This window comes from Sphaerodactylus townsendi, linkage group LG02, assembly GCF_021028975.2.
Source record: "Sphaerodactylus townsendi isolate TG3544 linkage group LG02, MPM_Stown_v2.3, whole genome shotgun sequence".
Lineage (NCBI taxonomy): Eukaryota > Metazoa > Chordata > Lepidosauria > Squamata > Sphaerodactylidae > Sphaerodactylus > Sphaerodactylus townsendi.
The window spans coordinates 5,163,968-5,190,736 of record NC_059426.1 but is presented as its reverse complement, the minus strand read 5'-3'; the positions used below and the strand labels follow the sequence as shown (position 1 = coordinate 5,190,736).

Genomic DNA, 26,769 nt, shown 5'->3' with positions numbered 1-26,769 from the left:
TGCAACTTGGGGGCCTTTCCCAGAACACATTTCCTGCAATCTTCTGTCAGAAGGCGACTGTCAAACTACAAATTTGGCTTAAGAACCTCTGATTATCTGAAATGGCCTATTAATTTTCAAGACTGGAAAATATTTTTGAACTAAATGACAGTGCTTAATCCTAGTGTCCTTACTGCCGAATGCTTGGGATCTTCTTCAGCCCTGCCTGATTCCTAAGTAGGCTCTACAAAAGAAATGGGGAAAAATGTTTCCGTAATAAAAGGAGTTAGTATTAGTATAGCCAGCAAAACCTTATTGGTTTGGTCTTTTCAGACATCGAGTCCCTATAAAAAAGAGGGGGATGTCTTACCTTTGCCTACAAGTTGGTTGTGTCCAGTAATTTTTCTTGGTGGGTGGGCAGGCAGGCAGGCTGGATATGAAGAAGAGGAGTTTGGATTTATATCCCCCCTTTCTCTCTTGTTGGAGACTCAAAGGGGCTGACAATCTCCTTGCCCTTCCCCCCTCACAACAAACACCCTGTGAGGTAGGTGGGGCTGAGAGAGCTCCGAGAAGCTGTGACTAGCCCAAGGTCACCCAGCTGGCGTGTGTGGGAGTGTACAGGCTAATCTGAACTCCCCAGATAAGCCTCCACTGCTCAGGTGGCAGAGCGGGGAAATCAAACCTGTTCCTCCAGATTAGATACACGAGCTCTTAACCTCCTATGCCACTGCTGCTCCTGAAATAAATAAATAAAAGAAATAAATGTGATATGGTTAGGCCGGGCTTGGAGGACTATTTTATTTTGTCCAGGCTGTTTTTAACATGTGGCTGTCTTACATTCAGGGTTGTCTTCTGAAAAGGAGGTTGTTCTGCAGGGGGTGGGGGTCGGGGGGGGGGGAACAGCCACTCAGCTGAGCTTACAGGATTGTTGCTCCAGGATCCAGCCACCTTTCAGAAGGAAGATAGAAAGTTAGAGGGGATAGTCCGGAGGGCAGGGCTTCAGTTAAAGAGCAGACCATTTGTAGGGTAGCTGTCTCTAGTAGTCTGGTGAAGTGGCTGATCTGATCTCTGGAAGAGGAGAGTGACTGGTTGTTAGGTCTGTCTCTGGTGATGAGCGGACCTTGTACCATTTAGTTTGACTTGGGGAAAGCGCAGGTTGGTGTGGGTGGAATCCTGCATGTGTGAGATGATCCACCCAGGAGCTAGTCAATAAAAGCTTGTTTGGGCCTGGAAGCATCCAAAAGAATCCAGACCATACTCTGAAGCCAGAAGTCGCTTGAAGTTATGTCCCTCAGCCAGGTTTCTCTGGAAGCCTATGCTGCTGATCTATCCTTTAAAACCAACCCGCAAGTGAATAAATCTTCTACATTCATATAAAATTCCTGCCCCTGCAATCTCTGTATTCTACTTGTTGCAAAGCTTATCATACAGAAGCAAGCCTAAAGCCTGTATACTTGTCACCTGTAGAACACCTGGTAACCGAGGGGACAAACTCAGATTGGTGAGACCCAAAGAGATATTGGGGAGTGGGGCTCTTTCTGCAAAGTGGGATGCTTTAAACCCGCTTGCCTCCACTTTTCCTGAGTGGGTCCCAGGAAGCAAATTTAGAAAACAGGGTACTGTCCTCCACACCAGTCAGAGCCAGTGATGGTGATTTTTAAACACAGGAATATTGCATGTCAGTGCTCATCAGGATAAAACAAAATAGTCACTGCAGTGGCCCTGTTTGACATTCTGTGTACAGTTCTGTTCCCCACATCTTGGAAAGGATAGGGAAACCTTGGTCAAAAGAGCTGAAGACAGCAACCAAAATTACTGTGGGACTTCTTTATCAGACCAAGCTGCAGCACCTCGGTCTTTTTAATTCTGAAAAGGGGGAGTGTGGGAGTGGCCTCATAGAGGCCTACAAAATAATGCACGGTTTGGAGAATAGTGAAACTTTCCTCTCTCCCATATTATTGCAACTTGGGGTAACCCAGTGTTTTTGGTTGGTAGTAAATTCAAGGCAGGCTACACAGTCTGAATACTCTTGAGAGCCACTGGGAGTAATCAGTGGCTGAGGATCATTGATGGCAGATTCTGCTTGTGCTGGTCCTTGTGGTATGTGACCAGCCAATGTAGGGAAAAGGATGCTGTACTGTATGAACCCTCACTCTGATCCATCCTGGCTGTTCTTATCTTCTAGATCTCCTGTTTGAATGAGAGCCTGTGTACAACTGCTTTGAACAAATGTGTGTGACTCCCTGGGCTCCAGCCACCTCAGAACTGAAATTCAGTATTCATTCTTCTGTTTACTTCATGCATAACCTACCTTTTCTTGCTGAGACGCACTGCAGACTACAGAATTTAAAAGAACCTTTGCAGGCCACAAGGACCTCCAATAAACAGTGCTGTAGGTCATCCGAGAACAACAAAAGCCAAAACACAAGCAATAAACTGCGGGAGGTGAGGCGAGACAGTGTGATAAGGCAGCAAGTGGGTTGCAAAGAGCAGAGCGCAGTGCAAGAAAAAGGAAGGGATTCCATTACAAGAGATTGCAAGCCTATTTCTTTGCAAACGCAGCCTCCTGAGCACTATGGCTGATTTTAGCGGATTCTGCGTTGATGTGTTTAGGGGTGGTGCGTTGCAGCTACAACTCTAAGCTCTATGCACTCTGCAGTTATGCAATATTTAGCAGATAATTAACTTCGTGTTCCCATTCTGCTCAGAATGCATTTTGCCTGGAAACAGGAATGTAATTACAATGCACATAATCAGCATATTGAAAACAACTTGAAATTCATGAGTCGAAAGCAAACAAAATATTCTTCAGCCAGAGTCAAAAAATTGAGTGTGCAGAATTTAGGAACTCAAAAGCAACTTAGAGGTGTAGATGATCAAGTGGTCTTATCACATGGTTGCCAGAGAGCAACAAGTCTGCTGCTTAGCTGCAGGATCTGAACGGTGGATATCCAGGGTTCATGATGGGGCAACAGCAAAACCCCAGCTCAGTTGTACAAAAATATGTGGGGTTAGAATTATATAATTCTGATTTCAAGACATACAGGTCACAAAAACAAATGGGAAAGACACTTTTGAGCCTCTGTCCTTCAATATTAGGGGTGTACATTCGGATGTGAAGAACTGGAAAAACTGTTTCAGCTTTGGGGAGGGGGTGTGGGAAGAAAAGGTACCATTTTAATGGAGCAAAAATAGTAAAGTCAAAAAAAGCATTTTCCCCCCTGGCTTTTTCAGGTCCATTATTTATTTATTTATTTATTATTATATTTGTAGACCGCCCCATCCCCTAAGGGCTCTCTTATACTTGCAGAGCTCGGAGAGGGCATTTTTTTTTTGAGGTAGAGCAACCACATTTGCAGCATAGCTGCAAATTATTCCTTATGAGAACCTTCGAGCTTGGTGAAGATTGGGTCAGGGTGTCCAAGTTTGTGGGCCCATGAAGAGTATGCCCTATCTGTCCTCCATTGAAAATAATGGAGGAAAGTTTGGGGGTCTGCCGCCTGTCAGCCTCCTCCAGCCCCCCCAACCCAACCATCTATATTCCACCCTCCTACCATCCCAATACTCACCTTGCCACCCTCCCACCACCCCTAGCCCAACCTTCTAATCCTCCCCCCACCTCTAGCCACCTCTTCCAACCCTCCCCCACCCAAAGCCTCACCTCGCCATCCTCCCCATTCCAATACTACCCTTCCAACTCTTCCCAACCCAATACTTACCTACCAGCCCTCCTCCCTCTCCAAGCCTCACCTTCCAACCCTCTCCCACCCCAAGTCTTACCTTTAAATCCTCCCCTACAAGCCTCACCTTGCCCCCCTTTCCCACCCCAATACTAATCTTCCAACCTTCCCCTACACCTTCCAACCCTCCCCCACCCCTAGCCTTAACTTGTTATCCTCCCACCACATCTAGCCACACCTTTCAACCCCCACCCGGACCCTCACCTTGCCACCCCACTCCAAGCCACTCCACTCCTCCCTACCCGGACCCTCACCTTGCTGCCCTCCCTCCATCCCAAACCAAGCCAATCCTCACCACCCTCCCCCTTATCCTCACCTTCCCACCTGCCCCAAGCCACACCTCTCCCACCCCCAAGCCACAGAACAAAACCCAGGTAAGTGGCATGCTGTGAGGAAGGGTGGTCTGGGGGCCACTACAACTCCAGTAAAGCCCATTGTGGGGGAAGATGCTCCCTCTTCAACTCTTTGCTAGGTCCCATTGCTAGGTCCCCTGCAATGGGCTTTGCTGCTAGTTTAATGTACATTTGTGCAAATCTAAAGTTAGTGGAAGTCTCAAATACCTTTGCAACTTTTATTTTGATTTCAGTGGTCTTCTGATCAAACACAATCCGCTAGGCCTTTTGAATCTTTCCAGGAGCATAAGCTCCTGAGTGAAGTTCATCATATTCAATATCAATCCTTTGTAAACACCTCAGAAATTAAAGCTTCTATTTCAGCCATCAAGAAAATGGCAGCGAACCCACTGGCTTAAAAAAATCTTTTTCTAGTAAAGTTAATTACGTGTGATGAATAAACATTTGCAAAGTACATCTAAAGATAATAGATCTTGTCTCATGCATGTTCTGAGTGGAGACTGGATAGCTAAGAACATTTGATAATTTTCCCCATTATACTTTCGGCAACGTATCTTTCTACTGTATGAAAACTGGAACAACTTTTCAAGTAACTTGGTAACTAAAGGCAAGTTGCTTTCATTGTGACTGTCACGTAAATTCATGCTACTGTTTTCTCATCTCAAGCATGCAACTTTTTGTTGGAAGAATTTCATGTGTGGGACTCCGATCTCGCAGATGAGTCAGGGAGTGATGAGTTACATGCATGTGTGACTCCGCTGTAGGCTGCACCATAAATACCTTTTTTACCCTTGGGGTGTGGAGGGCTGAAATTACACCCCTCCAATCTACACACTTGCCTCACCTGGTGCCCTTTGGTTCTTTCTCTGATCCCTATTCTCTTGCTTGCATGAGGAGTGGCTGCCTCAGCTGCCTTCCAGTAAGGTGGAGCTGCTCAGCCGGCTCCCATGCTAGTCTCCCCTCTGAGTAACACATCAACTGTTTAACATTCATGTTTGTATTTTCTTGCTTCTTGAAAGGTGGTCTCAGATGCTTTGAGGAGATATTTGGCAACAGGAAGCAGGGTGTACTTTCTTAAAATACGCAGGTTGTGAAATGTACCCAATTTAATTTGGTTAGCACATAGTTCATGCCTGTAATATCCATGCACTGAATTGAGTCCAGCCTAATTTGAAACAAAACCTTAACGTGCATTGTTGAAGACTTTTCGCAGCTGTAATCAACTAGCTGTTGTGGGTTTCCTGGGCTGTGTGGAGTTTTTGCTCCTACCGTTTCACCCGCATCTTCAAGATGCCAGCCACAGGTGCCTGCCAAACTGCCAGACCCTGACCACACAGCCTGGAAAACCCACAACAGGCAAAACTTTCACATCTCCCCTTTTTTCCTACGTTGTGCAGCAGTCGCGTAGGAGGTTAAGAGCTCGTGTATCTAATCTGGAGGAACCAGGTTTGATTCCCTGCTCTGCCGCCTGAGCTGTGGAGGCTTATCTGGGGAATTCAGATTAACCTGTACACTCCCACACACGCCAGCTGGGTGGCCTTGGGCTAGTCACAGCGAGAAGCTCTCTCAGCCCCACCCACCTCACAGGGTGTTTGTTGTGAGGGGGGAAGGGCAAGGAGATTGTCAGCCCCTTTGAGTCTCCTGCAGGAGAGAAAGGGGGGATATAAATCTAAACTCTTCTTCTTCTTCTTCTTTTTCTTCTTCTTCTTTTTCTTTTTCTTCTCCTCCTCCTCCTCCTCTATAATGCTCTAAGAACCTGTATCCCAGTTTTCAGCCGCACTGGCCATCCAACACCCAGATGGGCCTTTTCAGTATATGTCCATGCTGAGCAGAAGAAGCAGACACATGTCACCGCACTTGAAGCACACCACGATGCGGTCTCATGCAGGCTCAGAATTTTTGGGGGGAGATCAGAGGGGCAGATTTGGAGACCGAGTGGTGTAAGGAACTCTTTTCTTCTTATGGGGCTACTGCCAGTGCTGTAATCAGATGCTATATGATTACATGTTCAAAGCAAAGGAATGCTTTCATTTGATGATGTCGTTTATTAAGATACTTACAGTCTGCCTTTCTCCCCGGTTGGTGCCTACAGCAGCTTATCACATATTTCTTCACCCTTCATTTTATCCTCTCAGCAGCAGTCTTGCGGGGGTTGGTTAGGCTAAGGAACAGTATCTGGCCCGAGGCTGCCTTGTGAGTGTCTGTGGCAGAACAGGAAGGGTCTCTCTGGGCCTAGTCTGACACAGCGCTGGCTCTTGCAATATGTACACAGTTGTTTCCCCCTGCCATTATGTCCCATTCAGTCAATTCTTGTAGCATTGTTTATCTGTCCTGATTATCTCTCCTCAGCTTTCAGTGGAGCTCAATGTAGTCTTAATAGCACCATTTTGCACATTCTTATTCAGAAGAAAGCTCCCATGACTTCTGCAGGTGAGATGGTGGGTTGTTGTTGTTTTTTTAAAAAAACACCATGTTGCTGCATGATGCTGGAAGTATTCAGAGAAAGCAAGATAGCAGGGATTAAGTAGCTTTTTCTGGACAGAGACCAGGGTTTTCACAAAGGCAAGAAAGAGGCTCATGAGAATCCCTTTTTGAAATGGCTGTCCTTGGCATCTGGGGATGGACAAGCAAATGCCATTGCTTGTCCTGCTCACAAAGACCCAGGTTGCTTACCTTTGACATCATCAACCCATCAGTGGTGCCTTGGGTGAGAACAACCGACAACAGAAACCTCAAATAAAAGAATAACCCTTCCTGCCAATAAAATGGAATGGCCTGGGATAACGGGCGTAATTTTGAATTTTAGGAATGCTACTTACCGGTAATCCACACGGCACAATGACAGTTTCTCAATTTTTTTTGTAAAAGAGAAGTTGACAAAAATGTTAATTGTTACAGAAATGGGCAGAGAGTGGGAGAAGGTTGTCAGATGGACGACTGTTGTGGTTGTGCCTTTCCCTGCGACGATCTGCTTTAGTCCCAGTTACAGGAGGCCGATCTCTTGTGCAGTTTGGCTTTCAACAGGCGCATCTTTCCCCCTTCTTTGTTTTTTGTGTGTCTGTGTGAGCAACAGAGTTAGAACTGCCTGGCAAACTTGTGAGTATTGTTACACTTGTGTCTATACCTTTCCTGCAAGGAACTGGCTCTTCCTTTCCCATCTTGTCCCAACTATAATCCTGTGAGGTAGATTGAACTGAAAGGAAGTGATTGGCTGAAGATCATGACTTGATGGGTATTTAAATAAGTGTCATATGTTGTTGGGTATTTAAATATCAGGTTTCCCCCATTCCACATCTGACTACATCATACTGGGGGTGGGGGGGGGACTGGACAGGGTGGGACAGCTCAGCCGCTAATGGGCCTGTCTTCCCTTATTAGCAGTCATTCAACACTGCCTATCTTCCTCCTAAAACTTGCCAAAAGCAAAAGTGGGCTAACTACTCAGATTCCCCACTCATCTCCCCTTCCCTGTCTTGGCTGTACTCAGCTGTACTCTTCTGCCTTCTCCAGAGCTGGCAATAGTTCAGAACCATTCAGATGGGAGAGATTGTTGTTTGTATTGTCGAAGGCTTTCACAGTCGGATTCAACTGGGTGTTGTGGGTTTTCCAGGCTGCGTGACTGTGGTCTGGTAGATCTTGTTCCTAACATTTTGCCGGCATCTGTGGCTGGCATCTTCAGAGGTGTATCAAACAGAGAAGTCTGTTACACACTAGACACAATGCCATGACCCCAATTCATCTTCATATAAACCTGTAATAGTAGCACAAAATGGTGGCAGTTGAATAAAAAAACGGGCAGTGGAGGAAAGTGCCATCAAGTTGCAGCAAGTTATGATAACCCCACAGGGTATTCATGTCAAGAGGTGGTTGGCATTGACTGCATCAGTGTATCAAGCCTGGATTTCCCTGGGGGTCTCCCACCCAAATTCTAACCACAGCCGATCTTGCTTAGCTTCCAGAATCTGATGAGATCAGGCTAGCCAGTGCTGGCCAGGGCAGGGTCAAAAACAGTTACAGTAGTTTAAAAAGTTGTTTTCCTGCACCTGTGAGTCACTGATCTTAATATCTTTCAAATGTAATTGTGGGTGGGTGGGTGAGGGGTTAGATTTTCTTAGTACTTGAACAATTTTTCATCGCAAAAGAGAAAGAAAAATCGCTAAAATACCTTTTCCATGAAGACTCCCAGTTTCATCTGCACTGAGTATTAGCACTTTAAAAAAAATTACCACTTGTTCTTCAACAGCGTAGGTAAAATTGGGTCTTTAAAACTGCTACTGATAAGCATCACACTTTTCCATATTAAATCTTATTTTACAATCCCTACCTTCAAAGCAACTAATCATCAATTTACTTTTTGATCGAAATAAATTTTCAGTTATCCAATAATTTAAAATTATTTTCTTTAGGTAATGAAATGAGTTTGGCCATCTCTGCCAACTTTAATATCTACACCCACCATTCTGCAATTGTAGATACAGCTGCGGTTTGCCATTTCTCCACATCAAGTATGCTTTCTGCTGCTGTCGTATATAAAACCACAGTTCCATATTTTCTTTCCAGAGATCTATCCATAAGTCCCAGCAGATAACCCTCAGGTTTCATTTGTAATCTAATTGGTGCTGTCTGTGGTTTCTGAAGTTCCTTTTCCATTGCGTTGCCATGCCTGCCCAAAGTGAACGCTTAAACAAGATGAAATGCCACCTTTTACGGAAAATGGCATACAATTTGGGAGCCTCACCAGACTCGTTATCCTTGAAAGTGCTTCACAAACCCTGACATGTAGGATCAACTGGAATCACATGCCTTCAACAATCCCGTTTTATACAGCTTTGACGAAAACTTGTGTTGACTTTGCATGTTACGGTTTGCATTCCTCCCATCCAAAGCCCTTCCTTGTCTCAGGACTTCTAGATTTATGTTTCCTCAGCAGGGAAGCTGCTGGTGTAATTCTGTCTACTTTTTCTTGAGACTCCTGGCTCAGAAGTATCAGTAGAGAGTCCAGCGGCTTTCATTAATCAATATAATGAGTCCGTATTTGTATGTATGTGTACTTTATAAGCAGTGTGTTTGTTAGAAGTACCAAAGGGTTGTGAAGCTTGTAGAAAGGATGCTTTGGTTTGCAGTTGAAGTCATGAAAACACAGATCCCTTGTCAGTACTCTGTAAGATAATTTCAGTGAGATAGTTCATAGCATCTCTGCAAAGTATTGCCCTGTGTGTCTATTATTATCTGTTATTATCTACTATTAGAGACACCATTTTGTTCTTTTACTGCTGTCTGGCGCTTCTTTCTAGTGAGGACTCAGAATCTCTGCTCTTCTGTGAAAATTGTGTCCTATCAGGGAAGATACTAATTAAAGAAAAATTGAACTCTGGGCAGGCAGGAAAGTGAAGGTTAGTATGGCTTGAGAGGTTTGGAAAAGATCTGAGGCCCCAGACAGCTGGCTGTGGACAATCTTTGTCACCTGAGCATTTTGAAATGCATCAGTTTAATAGCATGTACACAATCTTCTTGATGATTAACCATTTTTGAAAGCCTGTGTTCCCAGGAGTATTCTGCTTCTGTATAAACATATTATAATTTTGCAAATCTAGAATTCCAGACACCTTCTGTTGTAAGGAAAGATGATATAATGTATTAGGTTTAGAGGTTAGGTTTGGATGTGGTGAAGTGGTTAAGAGCAGTGGACTCTAATCTGGAGAACCAGGTTTGATTCCCCACTCCTCCCAATGAGCGGCAGACTCTTATCTGGTGAACTGTTTCCCGACTCCTACATATGAAGCCTGCTGAATAACCTTGGGCTAGTCACTGTTCTCTCAGGACACTCTCAGCCCTACCAACCTCACACGGAGTCTGTTATAAGCCACCTTGAGTCTCCTTGTGGTTGAGAAAAGGGGGTAAATTCACACTCTTTTATCAGGGTTTTCTTCCTTCTCAAACATAAAACGCTCCTCTGGTTGACCTTCATAAAGGTATTCCAAGCCAACCTACATCACAACCTGTGTTTGTGAGGAGAAAATGAGAGATGACCTGAACATTTTTATAGAGAAAGATGGCATATCACTAAGATGAAATTTGCCTTCTGGATTACTATAGTTAGACTGTCATGGAGTGTTTATCACTTCTAATGTTGCTTCAAGCTTCTCATATTCAACTTCAAATTTGTTTATGATCAGATCTCCTTACGAAGGCAACTAAATGCAGTGGAATAAGCCATAAGTACCAGAATCATCCTCTACTGGACCATATCTCAGATAATTTTTATCTGCCTTGATCTGAGTCCATAAAGAAAAAACAAGATTTTGGGGGCAAGAGCTGTTAGGAGCATTAGCTTCCTTCATTGGATAGGGGCAACATATCTGATGGAAGCTTTGACTGAAGGTTTATACCCCTCAAATCTTGTTTGTCTCTGAAGTTCTAAACAGATGTTTCCCCTGAATTAAAGGGGAAAATAATTTTAAAAGTTATTCTTGCTTTTAACATTGTATAATGTTGCTTTTAACATTGTATAATGTGGATATTATAATTGAAGGTGCTCTGGGCAAGCAAGCACCGTGGCATTACAGACCCATGGGGTAATGTCACAACATGACGTTTACCCGGTAGTTTGCCATTGCTTTCTCCAGTTACCTATGCTTTACCGCCATTAAACTGGATATTCATTTTGCTGACTATGGAAGTCTGAGTCAACCTTGAGCTGGCTAACTGAAACCGACCTCCCTTAGGATTGAGCTCAGTTGGTGAGCAGAGCTTTGAGTGCAGTATTGCAGTTTACCACTGGGCTCCAATGTTAGGCATTTAGTGCGCTATTTTTAGAAAAGTGCTAAAACCTTATTACTAATTTGAGATATTTTATTTTTGTGGCACAAAATGAGAGAGCCCTGGGCTAGGAGTGTCCTGGAGTTCTAGGTGACACTTGTCCCCTTCGGTAGTGCAGAATCAAAAAGCTGTATTTAGTGATAAGAGTGAAGTTTAAATTCTCTGTGATTTTTCTTCACGTTTAGGTCTTGATTGTCGTTGAGTTAATTCATCCCTCTCCTAATTAAGCCCTGCTTGCCAGACCCAACAGCCATTCTCAAAGAAAAATACATCCAGTAGCGTAGAAGATTAAGAGCTCGTGTATCTAATCTGGAGGAACCAGGGTTGATTCCCAGCTCTGCCACCTGAGCCGTGGAGGCTTATCTGGGGAATTCAGACTAGCCTGTACACTCCCACACACGCCAGCTGGGTGACCTTGGGCTAGTCACAGCTTCTCGGAGCTCTCTCAGCCCCACCTACCTCACAGGGTGTTTGTTGTGAGGGGGGAAGGGCAAGGAGATTGTAAGCCCCTTTGAGTCTCCTACAGGAGAGAAAGGGGGGATATAAATCTAAACTCTTCTTCTTTCCACTAAGGGGAGTAACCTGCAACAGAAGAAGCTTGATAGAGAGCCTTGCTAGCGTTCCCTTAACTGAAAATGTTTTGGTGAAGACTGAAATACATTCTTTCCTTTTAGGGAACCCCGGATTAGCAGTTGCGCTGCCTCCAAATTCACCATATTTTTACCTGACTTGTATTAGTGGGAATTGCTTTTATGTACAAAATGCTGCTTAAGTATACAAAGCAAATTACAGTTTAAAAAAAAATGGTTTCCAGGTAGAAGATTTCCAGCTCAGTTCTCAGCATGTGTTTTTGGAAGAAAGTCCCAGTTCATCCATTGAGGTATTTCTGAATAAAAAAGTTTAGAAGTTGGCTGTAAGTTCAAAATCTTTTTCACAGATGAATTCACAGAAGAAAGCATTCTTCAGCCATATCTGCCACCTCCTGATTGCGTCCTCCCCCAAAACCAGTTACTGACCACTTTTATTTAAATGTATGGTTTTATTTGCATGTAGGTCCAAGGGTGTGTGCAAGAATGTGAAGTCTATTATTCCATTTCCTGTCTTAGTGTTAATGGAACCAGTTTCACCAAAATTAAAATTTCTTTCCTACACACATTTAAACTTAATTTCCTGACCTTTCTATTTCCTCCTAAGCGTAGGATGTAGGGACATCTAGTGAAGTTGATGGGCGGTCGACACAGGACATTCTAAAAGAAATGCTTCTTTACTTAAGTGTAATTTGCTGCAGAGGGTGTACTGATTGCCACAGGCATAGGCTTTTAACAAAGGAGTTACACCTGTGATGAAGGAGAGGTCTATCAGTGGCTACTCGGCATGGTTACTAAAAGCATCCTCTATGTTCAGAAGGAGTAAACCTCTTAATATTGTGCAAACTCAGGGGAAGATCTCAGCTTTTGTACCCTGTTGTGCCCTCCAGAGTAACTAGTTGACCACTATGTGAGACAGGATGCTGGACTAGATTGACCGCTGGGACCTGGTCCAGCAGTACTTCACTTAGTTCTTACATCATGTTCCCCTGGGTAAGTAACTGCCAAACCCATCTGCCTACCTTTTAATTTTAAGGTCACAAAATATGCATGCGTTAAGAAGACTGATATTCATTAATCTGGTTGCATAAGCACACAGATTGAATGTGTACACACAGCAGCAATGAAGTACAATCAAACAGCTTTGCCATTATGGTTTAAAAACAGAAGACATGAGGTGTCTGATGGAACTTCCCACATATTGTTCCATTTCCAAGCAATGGAAAGCCGGAGACTGCAAGAAGTTCTTGATAGAATGCGTTCTCTTCAGGATGAAGACAATTGAAACTCAATTGCAGATTCTCTTTTGTTCTTTTGGAAGCTAGGTTTCCACTGTTTATCTGCTAGATAGTTCAAACTGAAATGATTTTTAATTGTGGGGGGCAGGGGCGTTGTTTTCTCTTTGGTCTTTTCCATACAGCACAATTATAACGTTTTTGGGAGGATGTTTACACAGCTCTCTCTCAAAATATTTTCATGTTTTATTTTTCTCAGTCTGGGTTTTTCAAAAATTGCCAAACAAGCGATTCCTTTTCTTCATGCCAGGTTGAAGACGTTTCCTGCTTGCTCTGTGCAAACAAAGCAGGCAACGTTTTATTTCTCCCGCACAATTTTTCTCACCTGAATTTGCAGCTTTCCCCTTTCCATTCTGCTACTTATATTTGTCCTGTCGCCCGCCATTTTAGCTAGATTCTCTCCCCGTCCGCCATTTTGTGAAATTCCCCAAGCACATTTTCTCCTCTGGCAGCAATGCTGTGCACCATTTCCCTCTGCGAAGTACAGTGACACAATCATTGCAGCATGCCAGAGTCATAGTTCCCTTAAAAAAAATTCTGTTGAAAATGTGAAGCTACGAAGTTGCACATGAGGGTAGAAGAAGAAGAAGAAGAGTTTGGATTTATATCCCCCCTTTCTCTCCTGCAGGAGACTCAAAGGGGCTGACAATCTCCTTGCCCTTCCCCCCTCACAACAAACACCCTGTGAGGTGGGTGGGGCTGAGAGAGCTCCGAGAAGCTGTGACTAGCCCAAGGTCACCCAGCTGGCATGTGTGGGAGTGTAAAGGCAAATCTGAATTCCCCAGATAAGCCTCCACAGCTCAGACAGCAGAGCTGGGAATCAAACCCGGTTCCTCCAGATTAGATACACGAGCTCTTAACCTCCTACGCCACTGCTGCCGCAACGGGGCAGTTGTGAGGGGATGGGAAAGATTCCAGTGTTTGTTAATACCATACTTTTATTGATTATATCATTAATTTTAAGAAGGGTAGGGGTGAGGAATTATTTTTGTTGTGCTATACTGAACTGGAGAAAAAGGAAGACAAAGTATTGGTTGGGCCACACAGGTCTGCTGAAGAAACTCACCCCCAATCGGAAGTCTTCTCTCATCTGAGGGCAGGAACCAATGGAGGCAACAAGTAACAGCCAATCAGATTGCTGGAAAATCAACATGGTTGCGAGGATTACTATCTTTGTGGCTTCAAAGCGATGCATGCGTGGGTTAAAATTGCAAAAAAATTGAACCAAATTATTTTCAGGACCTTAACATACTTGCAGAACGTTATGAAAGGCCCCTGTGTGAACAAGATCCATGAAAACGATTTTTAAGTAACGTTTGCAAGACATCATAATTGTGCTGTGCGGAAAATACCTCTCTCCTCCTGAAGAGATCTAACTGGGGAGAGAGAACAAGAAAGAGCAACCAGATATACTGCATTCTTTTTGAGACCAAAAGTTCCTAATGAAGATGCAAATGAATGTTGGTCACAGACCAGGTGCTGTGAAATTCTTAAAGGTGCCGTGAAGCAAATTCCTTTATCCTAAAAGACACTTGGCAGAATGGGGAAGCGGAATTCCTAGTCCACAGAGTCTCAAAGTAGTTACGCCTATGCAAGGAAACCCTCAAAAGGTTATTGGTTGAGAACCACTGTTTTGGGATGTGATGAAAACCCCACAAACATTTTAGGTTCACACCCTTCAAAGTCTAATTGCCTCGGTTAATTAATATTTTGCAGTGGTACAATTTTATTGTATTTGGCCAAAGTCCTCATAGAAATGAAAGAAAAAAGCGAGTAACAAAAAGAGAGAAGAATAAAAGAATTAATATTATGTAGATTATTTTTTCTTCTGGTAGATTTATTGTATGCTATTCTAGGCCCAAGGATCATGCAAACACTGCCCGAGGATTTCCAGTTTTCCTAGCTCCCCACCACCACCACCACCAGTAGCTGTTTCTTTCCCCAAGGAAGTTTATTCCTGGGGCTTCAAATCCCTTGTGGACCAATCACCATGCAGGTTGAGAAGCTGTGGGTGAAAGGAGGCGAAATTGTTTTCTTCTACCTCCTTTGCTCAATAAAGTGCTATTGATATAAAAGCTAGAAGGGAACCATTTTGCCCTTTTCTGCTGCCTTTTCCCATTCTGCATGGTTATTACTCTGTGTATTTCCTATGGCAGTGATGGCGAACCTTTTTGAGACTGTGCCCAAATTTCAACCCAAACCCCACTTATTTATCACAAAATGCCAACCCGACAATGCTGAGGTTTTAGTTTAGAAAAAAACCAGTTGGCTCCGCACCGCTCTGTGCCTCTCTAGCATCTTTGCCTCCTCTGCGCCGCCCCCGCCCCCCCCAGGCAGCAGCCACCCGGAGCACAGGAACCAGGCCCGCCAGCCGAGTCCTCCCTGCTCACCACAGTGCGCGCATGTCGTGCTCAGTGACCCAGGCCAGCCTAGGGGGGTGTGTGTGTGATGATTTTCCACCGCCACATGACAAACTCTGTATTCGTGTGCCCACAGAGAGGGCTCCGAGTGCCACCTCTGGCACCCGTGCCATAGGTTCGCCATCACTGTCCTATGGTACTGGGAACAAAGTTTCCCAGGATCTGAAAGGACTGTTGCTAGAGGGGAAAATCAGTATCATCTACTACAGATTGTGAGATCCATTCCTATATAATGGTGGCCAGTGGTGTCAGGTCACAGCTGACTTATGGTGACCCTATGGGATTTTCAAGGCAAGAGTCATTCAAAGGTGGCTTGCCATTGCTTCCTCCCCATCACGATCCTGATATTGCTTGGTGGTCTGCCATTCAGAGTGGGTGACTCTGTTTCCATGGCAAAGTGGAGATTTGAGCCTGGTTTCCCAAGTCTTAGTCCAACACCTTAACCACCACACCCCATTGTCTCTCATGTCTGTTAGGCTCATTCCGCACATGCAGAATAATGCACTTTCAAACTGCTTTCAGTGCTCTTTAAAGCTGTGCGGAATAGCAAAATCCACTTGCAAACAGTTGTGAAAGTGGTTTGAAAACGCAGTATTTTGCGTGTGCGGAAGGGGCCTTAGTCTATAATAGCTACATTAAAACATCTTGAACAGTCAAATATGGCCTTGGAAGTTTTGTGTGAAGGTCCGTAAGGTTGTCTTCCCCCCCCCCTCCCCCGTTTGTGTTAGGTTTCAGCATCGGGCAAAACACTTCCAGTTAAATGATTTGCCCAGCAATGCAAAAAGTTTGGATAATACTGAGAAGAATGTGTGAAAGGTTGTTAAGGACTAAAATGGGGAAATGCTCTTAGTAGAAATGAGGTGAGGTGAGGGATAGATAAGCATGCCAGTTTCTTCCAATAGCTAAATTTCTGGATTGAATCCAAAGGTCATCTTCTGATCTTTCCAGCAATGTAGGAAGGAGGTTATTTGTCAGTTTCCCCTTCTCCCCACAGACCCCTGTAATACCCCACACTACTCTGGTGGGTCCATTCCCCCCTCCCAATACTGTTTTCCCCCGCCCCCGAAAACCTGTGAGCAGATTAAGTGCATAACAAAATATGACCAAAGTTTTTCCTTTAACTCCTAAACATCTTTCTGATTTATTAATACTAAACAGCTTAACATGGGCCATTTACCCTTTTCTTCCTTGGAAGGATAAGCTGCTGTATTCCTTTTACAGTTTAATACTTTGTACAAAAGATTTAAATTGTTTACCATTTGTTCAGCTACATGTTATTCTGCTACATCAGTGTCCTGCGAAAATAGCAGAATTACAAATAAAGTATTTTGTTTTTGTTATTTCATTTCTGTTTTGCTGCTTTATTTTTCTATTCAAGGCGATGAAGTCATTTCACAGAAAAATAGACCAGTGTCTAGTCAGAGCTGGAGTTCTCTTTATCATACACAAATTCATTCTCATGCATGTGGATTACTGAGGGATATGTTTGCAATGAAGGCTTCAAATTTGGTTTTGAAGATAATTCACTAACTGCTGTGGGCAATAAGGGTATCTCTAAGAGACTGCAAATACACCGATATTAAAAATCCTGTTTGAAATAGGATGGATTGACTGCATCAAGGTCAGTAAAAGCATCAAGAGAAAAAATGAATTTAAATGACTGATTTAAATCATGTTTTCCATGATAATTTAGACATTAGCTATCTTAGCAGAGAGTACTGAATTATCTGCTATAATAATTAACAGTTGTAGACTTGCATCTAAATACAGTCTCTGTGCTAGCAAAGAGCATAATTCAGAGCTGTTGGTCATGCGCCCCACATATCTTTTCTGATTCACAGTTGTATCTCTTTGTGGATAGGGGAGCTGATTGAAGTTGGTGGATTTCCGTGTGGCACATGTGGAAAAACCCTGAATGCAATTCTTGAAGTCAAGGGCCACAGTCAGGCCCAGAGTTAAGATTGTGGTAACTTAGAATTTTGCAGCTGTGTTCCCTAGGCAAAAAAAGAGTTTTTTTTTTCTGTGAGGTGGGAAAGTCTGTGCTGTCCTGATGAGTGTGACAAACTTTCATATTTGCTGCAACAGTAAATACAATAGATGACTTGCTGTACATGGACAGTTCTTGTACTCGGAGCTCTTTTTTTTCCTTGTGGAAAGTATCCCATAGTCCAGACCTCACAGCTTGTTCTTCTGTGTCGTGAGAGAGATCAGAACTTCCAGCATGTATTTTAAGGAGGTTGGCAACCTTATGTAGATCACAAATGGGAAGGTGCTCTCAAGTCACAACTGTCAAAAGACATGGGCTGTTTACGCACGGCCGTGCAGGCGCCTCCACGCCGGCGAGAATTCCGCCGGCGTGGAGGCGGAGGCCGTTCGCATGCATGCATGCGGGCGGCCTCAGCAGAGGCTGGCAGGCGGCTCCGCACGGAGCCGCCTCTTCCCACTTCTCTGTCCCACTCACCTTGTCCCTGTCGTCGCCTGCTGGCCGTCGAAGCCCCGCCCACGCTGCCCTCCGACCCCAGCAGGCGACGACAGGGACAAGGTGAGTGGGACGGAGAAGGGAGACAGCATCTTCCCGGCGGTGCAGTTCGCACCGCGCCGCCGGGAAGACGCTTCCCCCTCAACTACAACCCTTTAAAGGGTTGTTGTTTAGGGCGGCCTGACGCCGCCCTGGTGGAGGGGAAGCGCAGTCAGGTCTGCAGCAGACCGTTGCAGCAGCGGCGCCTGTGCGAACGGCGGCCTGGGGGCGGCGTTTTTACCGCCCCCAGGCCGTCGTTTTGGGCCAATGCGGAAACGGCCATGGTTTTCTATTGCATGCCTCCGAGTCATTGCCCTGGTCTTCCTTGGTGGCCTCCCATCCAAATACTAATCAGGGCCCACCCTGCTTAGCTTCAGACAAGATGGGACTAGCTTGGAATATCTTCTGCTTTTTCACAAATTGACCCTTCCCAACTGCTGTGGGGGAGAGGGATAGGTATTGTGCCTGGCTTTCCCTCCAAGGGTTAAGATTGTAGAAGTTTAATAACAATTTTGGTGGTGGAATGGCTTCCCCCCTTCCCCAAGCAGGTATCATAAATTGGGAGGACTTAAAAATTCCAGAGGGACATCAGGAAGAGCTACCTGACCCAGAGGGAGAAGATACCTTGACCCAGCCTGACCAGGTCAAAAGAGGGTGAGACCTGGGAACTGGTAAAATGCTGGGAACAGAGGGGTGAGGTCTCTTTCTGCTGAGTCACTGAAGGGAACAGACCCCTTTCCTGGGCTCTGGGAAGACATTTTTGGACCCTGTGCTCATCCAGGAAGCTCACTCAGCCTTCTAGGTAATGGGAACTCTTTGAGAATTGCAACCTTCTAAGCTTTAAGTGCAGCAGTCGCGCAGGAGGTTAAGAGCTCGTGTATCTAATCTGGAGGAACCGGGTTTGATTCCCAGCTCGGCCGCCTGAGCTGTGGAGGCTTATCTGGGGAATTCAGATTAGCCTGTACACTCCCACACACGCCAGCTGGGTGACCTTGGGCTAGACACAGCTTCTTGGAGTTCTCTCAGCCCTACCTACCTCACAGGGTGTTTGTTGTGAGGGGGGAAGGGCAAGGAGATTGTAAGCCCCTTTGAGTCTCCTGCAGGAGAGAAAGGGGAGATATAAATCCAAACTCTTCTTCTTCTTCTATCCTATTTTTGACAACTTAGGGTATGTTTACAGAGAGAGATAGAGGATTTGTGTTTATATCTGTTTTGGAAACCCTTGCTCAATCTGGTGCAGTGCTAAAACATACTTGTAACCATTTTATTTTTAATAAATACTTTTAAACCTTAGACGTGGGGAACAGTTTTCTGTACCACATATGCCCCCAAATGCAGAGAGAGGAGGAAGGCTGGCAGCTGGCAAGTAGTTTTTCCTCCAGGACCTCAAAACTACAGGCGAGGGGAACCAGGGGAAACTGAGGCTAGGCGTCACAGTTGGAAAGGAAGCTGGGGAGCACTGACCCTCCCCAGCGGGCAGTTCCTCAAACGGTCAGGTGGTGGCAGCGGTTTACCCGGGGAGAAAGCAAACCCTCTCCAGGGAAAAGCGGCAACCCCTGGTAGAGGCTTGGGAGTGGAATAGGGCTTGCCAGGCAAAGCAAGCCGGTTCCGCCATAGTTTTAAAAACAAACGTGCAGAATTAAGGGCAGAAATCCAGATGTTGGTAAACCTTAAACCTTGTGATGATTATTTTGGGCTTCTTCTGGCTGGTGTTGAGATCCTTCTTGGAATGGTGAAGGCCACCACCTGCCAATTAGATCCTGATCCAACTTGGCTGATTAAATCTCACTTGGAGGATGTGCAAGACTTGTTGACTTGGATAATTAATACATCTTCGCTAGAATCATCCTTCTGGCAGACTTTGAAATAAGCATTGGTTAGGCCCTCTCGAAAGAAGCGACAAGAGAGGAAGAGCTGACCAAGTGTTGACTTGCTGTCAGCTTCCAAGATGATCAAGCATGTGTTGGGAGAACAACTCCAGGTATTTCTTAATTACACAGCTTTCCTGGACCCTCTTCAGTCTGGCTTTAGACAGGGCTGTGTGAAAGAGATGATCAGTGTTTGCTGTTGGGTACAGGTAATGTTTGTTTGTTTTTTCATCCGGTGGAATATATCAGTGGCATTCATTACAAGTGACCGTCCAACTTTGTTGGATCAGTGGTAGTAAGCATTTCAGGTCCAGGTACACCTGGTTTGGGTCTTTTTTGTCCCAAGGCTCTCAGACTTTTCACTGGAGAAGGCAGAATCATTTCTTTTGGAGATGTACAAGATCCAGAGTTTGAGAGCTGAATATCATCAATATGCAAATTACTCTTGGCTCTATTTATCTTAATTCAGTAGCCAGGGACAGCCGTTTCTGTCTTGCATCAGTGTCTGAAGATAGTGGTCAAATGAATGAAGCTAAAACATGGATGATGCTGTTTGGAAATGCTTATATTCTGGAGGGGGTTGGCGTTCTAGTTCTTGATGGGTTGCAAGTGAGCCGTTTGGTTCAAATGAGGAGTTTTGTGGGTGTCTCGGTATAAAAACAGGTTGGTGGTTGTTTTGTAAGAGTGTCTCATCATTTTAATCGGGCTTGTAGATTATTCTCTGTGGAGAAATTGTCTATATGTCTCCCTTTCAGGCTCAGTAGGCCACGCCAAGTTGATCCATACTGCTTGTAACTCAGAGGCGTACCTAGACAAACTGGAGCCCTGGGCAAAACTTGAGTTTGATGCCGCCCTCCCCCACCGTGACCAAACAATGATTTTTTCCACCAGGTCGTTTCAAAGTCACCATCACATTGTAGAACATCCCCCAACTCACAGATCTGAACACAGCAATGGGCCATGCCACACAGCAGAAATAATTTTTGGAAAACATTTTCAAAATGTTTTATTACTGCTATGAAAACATTTTATGGTGTTGTATCCAGTCCCCCCAATTGGGGGAAACAGCATCACTTTCAATGTTATTTGAACTGGGGACCCCAGATTCTCCCTTTAAGGTAGATTTAAAAGGAGAATCTGGGCTCCCTAGTTTAAACAAGTGATGCTGGAATCCCCCCCCCCCCCAAACAGGCAGTTTAAACAACATTGAAAGTGATGCTATTTTGGGGTGGATTCTCCCCCACCCCAAAACAGCATCCCTTTCAATGTTTAAACTGGGTACCTCAGATTCTCCCTTTAAATCCATGCCGAAGGGGGTGGATTTAATAATAATAATAATTAACAACAACAACAACCTTTATTAGGCATTGAGAGAATAAAAGAAAGAAAGAAAGAAAACAAGCATTGGCTTGTTTTAAAGATTTAAAAAAGAATCTGGGGAAATTTAGGGGGTGCCTGTTGTCAGGGGTGCAATTATTAAGATAGCAGCACCAAAATTTCAGAGTATCTTTGTGAGACCCTACTGATGATACCACCCAGGTTTGGTGAAGTTTGGTTCAGGGGGTCCAAAGTTATGGATCCTCAAAGGTGTAGCCCCCATCTCCTATTCACTCCCATTTGAAACAATGGGGCATTCCCTTTGGGAGTCCATAAGTTTGGACTCCCTAAACCAAACCTTACCAAACCCAGGTCATATCATCAGGAGAGTCTCCCAAAAACTCCCTGAAATGTTAGTGCTGCTAGCCTAAAATCTGCGCCTCCTGCAGGCCAAAAATGGAAAAAAACACTGAAAATACAAAATCACCCACAAACGAACCTGCATTTTTGTCGCCTACCACAAGGTGGCATCCTGGGCAGCTCCCTACTTTGCCCAATGGGAGGAATGCCTCTGTTGTAACTTCAAGGCTGGTTAACTGCTGAATTTGGGGCTGCCCTATTGAACGACCTGGAAGCTACAACGGATATAAACTAGAGCAGTGAGTGGAGTGGAGCAACTTAGTCAGTTTCAGAACTATTTCGACCGCCTGGCCTGTTAGGCCCGGTTTATAGTTGAGGGCATGGATGGTTTGAGCCATCTTTCTAGCCTCCTTCGCTTTCCCCCTTCACTTGCCTTCCCCTTTCTCCTGTTTTCCTTTCCCCCACTAGTAATTATGCGCCAGGCTGAATTTGTTACGGGATGTTTTATTATTATTGATTTTATATTATATCGTATTGATGGTTGATAGCCGATCTGAGCCTTCTTCGGCTGGGAGAACTGGATACAAACTAAAAATTAAAACAAATAAATAAAAAGGAAACAAAAATGAAAAAGTAACAATTCCATACAATTTCTGATGCCAGCTGAACCCTACTCTCCTCTCCATTCCACAATTTAAAATGGCTGCAAAATTTTAATGTATACAGAAACACAACTTTAAGCTAAATGGACACTCGTTGCGGTGTAAATATATCTGCTTTCACAGTGCATGCTTTGAGACCTGGGCTAAATAACTCATGTCCTGTTCCAGTGTGATGTAGTCGTTACAGTATCGGACTAGGATCTGGGGGAGTCAGGTTTGAATCCCCACTGAGCCATGAAAACTAGGTGATCTTGGACCAGTCACAAACTCTCATAAACTAGAGGAGAGGAGAAAGATGCAAACCTCCTTGGGGTCCCATTGGGAAGAAAGTAAATAAATGTAAATACATAACTCGTTGCATATCAGATTATTTTAAACATTTGTCTGGCGTCACTCTGAACTTTGAAAAAGCAGATTGAGTTTTTTTTTAAAAGCAAATGGAATGCTAGGATTAAGTCCTGGTAAATAGAGGGGAAATTTGAGGATCTCAGAGTCCATCAGTATCATCTGCCACAGATTGTGAGATCCATTCCTATATAATGGTGGCCAGTGGTGTCAGGTCACAGCTGACTTATGGTGACCCTATCCTAGCATAGGGGTTGCCCCCACAACTTTGCAGCGAGGGCCAGTCCCAGCCAATATTAAGCAGTGCTTCCATTGGACCAGGGGAAAATGTAACCTTGTTTGAAAGGGCAATGTTAAGATGTCTCACCTTGTACCATTATCTTGTTCTCATCTCGTGCATCCTCGGATGATTTTTCCAGTGTGTTTTCATGGTTCTGTCCTGTTTCTTACCTGTTACAGTTGTTTGAAGCCTGTAAGTGTGGTTGAGGCTTACAGAAAGATGTTAGGAAATGTCATTGCTGCTGAATAAAAGGACAGCCCGAAATGGTGTTGAAGCAGGCCTCGGCATGCTAGCATCAGGGGCTGATTAAAGGTTTTGCATCTGCTGATTTGTAGACTTATTAAATTTTTAAAAACAGTCTCTGAACTGTAAAATTTTTAAGAATACTTGTTTGAGGGACTGGTTATTTCACCACATTTAAAAGATTAACTTAGCACTTCTGCAGTTGGAGTGGCCGGTAGTGGTTAGAAAAACCCAAGGTATTTAGCTGTTCTTGTGAAGCAGTGAAATTGTAAACCTTTGTATTGATTTCATTTTATTGATTAGCTCACAATGGTTTGTGAGTGTAAGGCTAACAAAGGTTATCAAGACACTGAGCAGTTGCCCTTGGCTTTTATCCCAGAACTCCATGCATCCTGTCAGCAGCTGCAAAATCTTTTTAAAAGGGATTTCCGTAAGTCGCATGTTACTGAACAACAATAGCAAGCAACGATCTGTTTAAAAATTTGGATCTGGGTACAGCGCAGGGCACAGCGAGTCCCTTCCCTTTTCCTGAATGGTATGTGAGAGAAGCAGTGTGGTGTAGCGGTTGACAATGTCGGACTGCTATCTGGAAGACCCAGGCTGCAGGGGCATGCTCGATTAGTGTGGGTAACCTTGGCCAATCTCACTCTCTCAGCTTAACCTACCTCACAGGGTTGTTGTAGGGGTAAATTGGAGGAGATAAGCACATGTAAGCCACTTTGGTCCCCCTCTAGGGAGGAATATGAAGTGTAAAGGAGATTAATCAGTCATTAAAAATATGAGTGCAGATCTTACAGCAAGAGGCCTTGTTTCTGGTCTTTACTGTCAGGCATCAACAGGATGCAGTTGAACAGGTAAGCTACCACCTACACATGGGCAGGAACTCGGCTTCATTCTGTATTTGACTACATCAGATACGGTCATCTTGGCTCTGTTTTTGAAGTAGTGAAGTCATTAATGCACTGTACATTTTTGAGATAAAAGTGAAGATGGCACTCTTGAAAACAGCTCCTCAGTCCTGCCTGTTGAATAATGAACATGCCTATTTCATTTTTTTTAAAAAAAAATCAATTTTGCTTGTTAAAAATGGCTGGTTTGAACTCTTAAACATGTTGGTATATTAATTGAGTGCTTCCTTGGTCAGTTTCTTTTGGCCAAAGGAAAGGCAGGGCTGAAGGATTGCTGTCTGTTTGGCAGAAACTGACAGCTGCAAATATGGAGGGCAAAGGAGCATCCTAGGGTTTGGTACGGAGCGTGGAAACTAATTCGATGCAAAGTACAGCACTCCAGGGGAAAGCATCTACACCCACGGCTGGAAGATAGAGGAGATACCTCCACTGTTCCCTTGCTGTCTGTGGCAGAAAGATAGCAACCATGACAACAGGGAATCAGTTCTTCTGGAGAGGTAACACTAATACAGATAAATGGCTTTGTTGAGGTGGATCGTTAGGGTTTGCAGATAATGGCTGAAGTAGAAACTGGAGTGTTCAGAAATGTTAGGAAAACTGCTTAATCTGGGCTAAATAGGTTATGGAATCACATAAAAGAGGTAAGTCTAATTACCCAGTAGGAGTTTCTTCCCACATGGAGAGACTGATCATCCTCAGTCACGTACCATTACGAACTACCGCGTTGCATTACAACACCATTTTGTTCAGTCCATTTGCCAGAATGACGAGTTGGATGCATCTGAGAAGCTCAGCAGCAGCTTATCCTGGCTCCTGTTCTGGGGTGCACATTGTCTGGTATATTGCCCCAGACCATGGAGGTTCCATGGTTCTTTATTATGGCTAAATCTGTTCTCCATGGAAATCAAGTAACTTTTAAAAAAATCATTATATCTTGCAATAGTGAATTTGAGTCACGTGTGTGTCTTCTGAAGAAGACATTGTCTATCCTGAATCTTCTGCTATGTGACTTCATAGGGCAGTGATGGCGAACCTTTTCGAGACCAAGTGCCCAAATTGCAACCGCAAACCCACTTATTTATTGCAAAGTGCCAACACGGCAATTTAACCTGAATACTGAGGTTTTAGTTTAGGAAAAACGGTTGGCTCCGAGGTGCGCGCTACTCGGGAGTAAGCTTGGTGGTAGTCAGTGGCTTTGCTTTGAAGCAATCGTGCAATTCTTCCAACGGGTGAATCATGACCCTAGGAGGATTTACTCAGAAGCAAGCCCCATGGCCAGCAACCAAGCTTACTCCCAGGTAAACGATCACGCTTTAGTACTTCGCGTGAAAATCAGTGGGGTTTAACAGCACTTAACAGCGTGACCTACACTGCTTCCCCAAAACTAGGTCCCCAATTGGCCATGCTGGTAGGGGCTGATGGGAATTGTAGTTCCTGAACATCTGGAGAGCCGCAGGTTCCCTACCCCTGCTCTAGCTGCTATCCTAAAGACACTTCCGTGGGAGCAAACTTCTCTGAATTACAAGGGACTTACTTTGGAGTAGGACTACTTAGGATTGCTTCATCTGCATTCTTCTGTGGCAAAACCTTCCTCTTTCCATTTCCCTTCTTTATAGTTTTATCACAGCCCCATTCAGGAGGTCCAGAAGGACTTGAGGGAGCAGCACAGTTTTGTGCCAGCATGTTTGTCCTCCCCTGGGTACTTACCCTGGCAGAGGAGCCAGCCTGTGACCACCTACCTGCCCCTCAGCCCCGCCGCTGCAAAACCTGGAAATCCAGCCCCACCACTGCAAAACCTGGCTGTGCTGGCATCCTGATCGGATACCAGTGGGGGTGGCATCTCCAAGGGCGGAGCCAATGTTAGTCAACTCCTACCCATGGTTTAGGGCCAGGAGCGCAGCACCCAGACCCTCAGACTTCCTGTAAGCCCTATAAAGGGCATTCTGGCAGCAGAGGGTGTTTTTGCAGTTTTTGCTCCCCACATTGCAGGAAAAGAGGTGGGGGGATGGTGCCACAGCAGTGCCGTGTCGTGTCGCTCAGGGTTTTGTATGGGGCTGAGACACTCTTATGTTCTCTTACCCTTTTGAATATGTTTAGGAGTATATGCATACAGAATGGCACATCTGCCTGGGAGAGTATATGCATTTAGCAATAGATAGATATTTATTACGGCCTTTTGGCCAGCCAATAGTTTAAAATCAGAGTACATGTGAATACATAGCACTCCACTTATACAAAAATATAATATGCATTTAGCCCTGCTTCAGAATCTCGTCCTCTTCTTCCTTCTAAATACCGTATATACTCATGTATAAGTCGACCCCCATATAAGTCGAGGCACCTAATTTTACCACAGAAAACTGGGTAAAACTTATTGACTCGTGTAGAAGTCGAAGGTGGGAAATGCAGCAGCTACTGGTAAATTTCAAAAATAAAAGTAGATACCAATAAAATTACATTAATTGAGGCATCAGTAGTTTAAATGTTTTTGAATATTTATTTCAAAGAGAAACAGTAAACTAGCTCTGTAAGTGGAAAAGAGGGTCAATAAGAACAATATGGTACCAACAATGACTGTAAAAGTACAAAAACCTTAGCTTTTTTTGTAAGGAAAGGTTTTAAACAATGGATCTTACAATAAAAACTGCAATGAACACGCCTGTTCACTGTGACTCAAAACTACCCTGCTTTTTAAAAGAATAGTTCATTATTTTTAGTGTATATATTTTTAAAATTGCATGTGGCCGGTGTCATTTTAGTAGGAACATTCACACAACCTGTCAGGGGAGGAATGTTTATGTTAGCAGTACTAACATTTCAGAGTATCTTTAAGAGACCCTCCTGATGATACCAGCCAGGTTTGGTGAAGTTTGGTTCAGGGGGTCCAAAGTGATGGACCCTCAAAATGTAGCCCCATCTACTATTAGCTCCCATTGGAAACAATGGGGGATGGGGCACCCCCTTTGGGGGTCCATAACTTTGGACCCCCTGAATCAAACATCACCAAACCTGGCTGGTATCAGCAAGAGATTATCCTGATGATACCACCCAGGTTTAGTGAAGTTTGGTTCAAGG

The 26,769-nt window shown here is 44.3% G+C and overlaps 1 protein-coding gene and 1 long non-coding RNA gene across 3 annotated transcripts in view; one reads left to right on the top strand and one right to left on the bottom strand.

The window, feature by feature from the left end:
* The window catches only part of SLC39A10 (solute carrier family 39 member 10), a 72,781-nt gene that overhangs the window by 8,118 nt on the left and 37,894 nt on the right, over positions 1-26,769 (top strand). The gene's annotated exons all lie outside the window — the stretch shown is intronic.
* LOC125425909 lies at positions 12,338-25,768 on the bottom strand. The gene is made up of 3 exons (XR_007243475.1): positions 25,758-25,768; positions 14,126-14,129; positions 12,338-12,439 (listed from the first exon to the last, which is right to left on the bottom strand). It is a non-coding gene; the product is annotated as an uncharacterized LOC125425909 (long non-coding RNA).